The sequence below is a fragment of the Anopheles ziemanni genome, chromosome X, assembly GCF_943734765.1.
Source record: "Anopheles ziemanni chromosome X, idAnoZiCoDA_A2_x.2, whole genome shotgun sequence".
NCBI classification, from domain to species: domain Eukaryota; kingdom Metazoa; phylum Arthropoda; class Insecta; order Diptera; family Culicidae; genus Anopheles; species Anopheles ziemanni.
Genome location: NC_080707.1, coordinates 6557029 through 6563288, shown reverse-complemented (window position 1 = coordinate 6563288; position 6260 = coordinate 6557029).

The following is a 6260-nucleotide window of genomic DNA, read 5'->3' as shown; positions in this document are numbered from 1 at the left end:
CGGGGTTTCGAGATTCACCGCCTCCAATCGACGCTGCCAAAGCCCGAAAACCCCGGCTGGAAATGCAATATTCCCATACTTAGCGTGTTGCGGTTTAGACATTAAAGCTCCGTGGTGTTAAAAATAAAACCATTCGCCACCGAACCAAACCCGCCCGAGCGCCCGAACGCTTGCTTGCTGCCTGTGAGCGCTCTTCCGGCGCGGCGTGGGATTTCTCGACCAAAGAGAGTGATAGCGAGGGATGGGGGGGGGGGAAAGGGGTGATGGGAAGGGGGTTGGCGGACTCCTGCTCAATGGCTTGACGATGATTCACGGCGTTTGTGAAGCGTTGATTTGCGTGAACCGTCCCACTGGTCGCGTGGTGCTTTTCAATTTATGATTGTAGCAGGGTTTAATTTTCCGCCATTTTCCCCGGGCAACCACCCTTTTTACACACAGGATGGGGTTTGTATCCTTCCCTTCCTCCCGCTTTCCCACCCAGCGTTAAGTGATAGCGTTTAAAGTGCGCCCGAAGGTTGCCTGCTTTCCGTGCGATTTCGATGTTCGGAAAGTTCAAAATTAAAGCGCCAAACTTCGTTGCAGTTCGTGCCCGGGCGTGTGCTGCAGGTGCTTTCGTTCGCTTCACTCGTTTCCCCTAACCTTCTCCTTAACCCCCCCCCCCCCCGCTCCCCCCTCACGCGTGTACAAAACTTTCTCGTCTCGCTCGCAAAACTTCCAACCAAAGCACCATCATCAACACATCATATGGCGCGAAAGGGGGCGGGGACATCAACACAACGCATCATCCACTGCAAAGGACCCTCCCCGATTCTCGATCGATTCTCGATGGAATATTAAGCAAGTTTTAATGCAATCAGTGCTGTCACCACAGCACCAACCCCGGCGATGGATGAGCGATAAAAAAAAACTAATCGAGAAAAAAAATTCCCAATCAATAACGTCCTCAATCTCGTTACTGCAAAAATCACGTTATGGCCCGAGCAGCATCGAAGGGGGCGGGGGGGGGGGGAGGTTTGGGAGGAGATTAAGCAACCGTCTGGCGTGCGTCGTTTCTATTTCATCTCGGTTGCCCAAACCGATACGATAATGTTGTCACATGGTGTGTCGTTCCACCGTCGGATTTAGTGATCGCATAAACCGCTCGTCACTCGAGAGCATGAAGGACGTGGTGAGACGTACCGTACCGGGCCGGTGCTTAGTATAACCGATGCGAGAAGCTGATAAGCGTGCATACATACATATATTTGGGGCGAACAATTTTTAACCCTCGGAGAAAGAGTGGGATATCTTATCTTGCTGAAAAACGAGTCGTAGAAATCTAGAGAAATATTTAATTGGGGCTAATTAGAGTGTTACTGGTGGTGTACAAAAACAAAAACGTGATATTACCACCGGGAAAATAATCCTTATAATCTGCCAAGACAAGAGAAACGAACAAAAACGCAAACAAAAGTAAAAATACACAAGTTTCGAAGGTAAGAACTAAGGAAAGAAAACAACCGCAATCAGAAATTTAAAAAACGAAAACAATTAGAAAACAATTAGATTAAGTGGAAGAAATCTAGAGAAATATTTAATGTGGGCTAATTTGAGTGTTACTCGTGGTGTACATAAAATAAAACGTGATGTTACTACCGGGATAAACTCCTCATAACCTTCCAAGACAAGAGAAAAGAACATAAAAGTAAACAAAAGTAAAAATATACAAGAATGGAAGGTAAGAACTAAGGAAACAGAGTAAAAACAATTAGAAAACAATTAGATAAAAGCGCTTGTGATGTGAAATCCGTTTTTAATTCTACTCTTGTTCTTCATATTTTCAGTACAATATAGATATATATAGATGCCTTCTTAAAAGTTTTAATCGTGTAAATCAAAGGCGCTGTCGCTGCCAAATCACCGCTGCTTAAGGGTTTACATCAAGAGCTTGCCATTTTATGGACCAGCTTGGTCCATCAGCAATCCTCTGTGGTACTTTTTTCTACTTGCTGCTCTCAGCAGGGAAAATGCACCGTAGGGAAGGGAGGAAAACCCTTGGCTTGTGGGACAATCTTTTTTTGTTTTATCAAGCTGACCTCTAGATACGATCTTACTGAATGAGGGTTATCAGTTTGGCTTTAATTTTATTTTGCATGGGAATAATTTTACCATGTCCATGTTGGTAAAGACATTTTTATATTCATTATTAAGAAGGTCACCAGGTTTAGACAAGTCTCAAACTAAGCCATTTTTTCACGGGCACAGTTGCGTAGTGTGAAGTTTCGCTAGGATCTTTTGAGGGAACACCAATTTCCTTTTTTTTTCCACAGCATAAATGTTGTTAGATACATTATTAATACACTTATCGCAGTTGCGTTGGTCGGGGCGACCTTTTTTTTCGTCCTCTCCTCGCTGGCAGATATGACTTCATCCGGCGGAGGCAATTCAATTATTCTGGCCAGAAACGTTTAGAATCAGTTACATCGACTTCACGGTGGAAGGGAGTTTGTTAATTCCGGCGGAAAAGGAAAATAACACCACCATTTCGACCAGCTTATCCTTTAACAGCTCGTACGCCGTTCGGGGGTTTGACCCGAACGACGGGGAAAATCAAACGGGATCGGGGAATGGAAAATTGGGAAGCCGAGGGTCGAACGTCCGATGCGGGTTGCAATTCGGTATGAACAGTCAGTCGCAGATAGCGTAGCGTCTGGCTTGCTTTCTTTGCTTATTATTATTGCCTGCTTCACTCCCCGCGAACGCCACCTCGCCACCGGTAGGGTTATGTTTATGCGAGTGCCGTATTAATGGTGCGTTGTCCGGCCCAGTTCCCAGATCTCTCCGGCGGTCAGCCTGTCGGTCTTCGAGGCTGTTCGTTGGCGTCGGCATAATAACTAAGCTTATCTGTGTGACTGAGGGCAAACCCGCGCCCTCAGATTGGACTCATTGGAAGACGCTTAAGCCTACCCAATTTGCCAACGAACCCAGCGTCGCCTTGTTCCCCTTTCCCAGCGTCGTTGTGGAAACGTCGATGGTTATCCCTCCTCCTCCCCGACCTCCTGCATTGCCATTCATTGGGGGTACTTTTTATTTTCACTTCTTTTATTTGGTCTCAGCTGCTTGCTGCTGAATCATCTGCCCCTCCCGCAATTGTGCTTCCAAACCGGGCCAGAACAGACGCTAGAGAAACAGCAAACGCTGGGTTTTATGTACGTGTCCCGTGCGAAATGTTCACGCAGGCTGCGAGAGGAGTTCGAGTAAGTTCGCACCCGGGAGATGTCGGGGTTTTTTTTTTCAAAGCTCGTAGTCTATTTTTCTCGCCATCATCACTCGACAATCTTCTTCGACACCGGGGGGAGGGCGGTGGTGGGGGCGATGAAAATTTCCACGCGCGACTTTCGCATTGTGAACGTTCCTCACCTTTCGCTTTTCACCCGTGCTGCAAACCAACGTTTGCTCTTCTTGCTTTTTCTCTTTCCCTCTCTTATTTTTTCTTCTTCTGCTCCCTTCTTTTTTCTGCCAGCGTCATCACTCGCATCAGATTTGCGTAGATTGCGTGTGTCTCTTCTTCTTCTTCTTTTCCTCTTTTTCTCTCAACTCTCCTCTCTACAACCCCTCATCTTCAGCCCTCGAATTTGTGTTGTGTTCCTGTTTTTCACTTTGATTGACTGCGCGACCGCCAGCGCTCTCAAACCCGCCACCCCGGACCGGCAAGGGAGGGGGGAGGGGGATGCTGAGGGGCACAGGATCTTTCACACAGAATCATCGAAGGTTGTGCGCCATTTGACAAGTCATCATGCTTATGAATGCGGCAGGCACACGTTGGCGCACGCCCTCCAACTGGAAAACATCCTTAGGTTGTGCCACCTTGCTTCGGCGGTGATGGGAGGGGAGGGGGTGGGGGAAAGGAAAGAAGATTGGATGATGGTTTTGGATTGGAAAGGATCATCGGGGAGTGTGTTCCAAAATGCACTCGTTGGAAGTAAACATTTAATGCTCTCTTAAACGTCAAATCCTATCCAAATGCCAAAATGCTGCGTGTCATTGTCAAAATACCAAAACAACATTTAAACCCATTCGGGTTTTAAAGGTCCTTCTTTTTTAATGACATGAGCGTTGAAAATAGTATTTTTCAGAAAACTTTATCTTTTCTAGGATTTGTCACAGAATTGAATTATCCACTAGTGCAATTTTTGTTCTATTTTAACTTTGTTTTTCTTTTTGTTTACGTTTTTTCTTTAGTTTTATGTTTCATGCGAATCATTTATTTTTTTCTTTTTGTTTACGTTTTTTATTTAGTTTTATGTTTCATGCGAATCATCCCACGAATTTATTTGGGGTGCTTTCCACTTTCCATTTGTTTGTTTGTTTATTTATTTGTTCATCTATTGTACTATTTTTTGTATATAATTTACTACAAAAAAAGTGATTGCGTTAGATTGCTCACAGTTGTCCAATTGTTCATTTGAGTGCTCTATTTCATTGAATGAAACTGTGAAACTCTTTTTTAAAGATTAGAGTTTCTGTATCGATTTGACCTGAACTGAACACTTTAAAAATGCAGTTTCTGTACAACACTAGAACTTTTGTTCACTTACCAAGTATCATACCTTTTTCCTATCGGTTGAAAACAGTAAAGCAAAACATTTCGCTTCTAGCTTTTGGTAAACACAATAAACCTTTTTGTTTGTGGGGAATATATTACTCGCCCTTTCGGAGATGTTATAAAAAGAAAAATTTTAACCCAAAAAATCTTATCCTCTTAGATAGTCCTGTGCTGAGGCCAAGTTTCAAAACTAAATCTTTCGTTTTATCTATTGTTTCTCATTTGCAAATGCTTCTTCTGAGCCCCGCCGCTGCATATTGGAAAAGTTTCCCCTAATCTTTCGGATCCGGCCTGCTGGTCGGTGCAGTTTGGTTGCTTCCCTCCCGTTGTTGTTCTTGCTGCTACTGCTGTTTCGTCAGGTTTTCCACGTGCTTTCATCAGCATTGTTCGTTTCGCACATTCAACGTTGGCGGTGTTGTGTTCGATTCGAGCGTTTTGCTGCCGTCTGCAAATTTCCTCCACCAGTTTTTCGTTTTGGTTTTGCGATATTTTCATAATTTCCTATCGTTCCCTAAGCTACCTGCGTTCGCTTCGTCCCACTCCGTGAACTTTTCGCGCCCTCTCTCCCCCGTCGGTGGAGGAACGAAATGGAGAGGGTAGCGGTCGCCAACGCTAAAAGCATGTCAGACATCTCTCGCCGTCGCTGGTCGCCGGATAATAGGACGCATAAGTTTTCGGCAGAGCAGGGCGCGCTGTTGAAACACCGCCTGTCACTGTATGTTTTTGTGCCCAGCCGGGGGCGGGTTTTCTGCTCTCGGACAGGCTCCGAGCCGGCTGCTGGCGAGGGAAAAGGCCGCCACGACTTGAGTGACGGACCGAGAAGTGGCCAAGGAGGTTTCGCTTTCATTCCATTCATCCGCGATTCATCTACGGCTGTCGTCTTTTCTCCTTGGTCTGTTTTTTTTCCTTCTCTTTTCGTTTCTTTTCTCCTTCCCCCCCCACCGGCACGCCATTCGTTTGGTTTGTTTGGCCTTTCCTTCCGCTGATTATTTACTCCGGCTTACACACTTACACTACGGCGCACTTTATCCCCCCCCCCCCACCCCCCATTCGTCTAATGGCCTTAACGACGACAACAAATTTCAACTTTACGTCCAAATTGAATGCGCTCGCACGAATGTGGAAGAAAGTGGGACTATGGGGGGAGGGGGGAGGCGAAAGTACGACTGATCGGCCGGGACCGAGGCCTTCGAACTTCGGGCCCGCCTTTAGGTCCATTTCCATTGCGACTTTTCCGCGCGCGCCAACGAGCTCAATAAACAACTTTTCCTTTCCAAGATTAGATAACGGAAACGCGGCGAAAAGAGTGCGAGTGCGACGACGGGGAAGGGGGAAAGGGACAGGGGGAGAAGAATTGAATCCCCGTCCCGCTCGGTCGCGCGCACGCTTAGGTGGAAAATCTGCACGCGCGACGAGGAAAAATTGTACCAACTCACGAAGTTTTCATTAAGCGTCAAGCTTTGCTAACGAACGGCGCGACTCCTCCGTTTGACCGATGCTGATTTTCCGGTTCGTTTTCCCGCCTGATTGCCGCTCGCCGCGGCTGAGTGAAAGAAGGGCAAGGGGAAGGGGGGAAGATATTGGAGAGATGTATAGATATTTTCCTAAAGGCGCACGGATGCGGAGAAGGTCGAATGTCCAAAAGGGTCCGATTGGTTGGTCATAAATGCTTGGG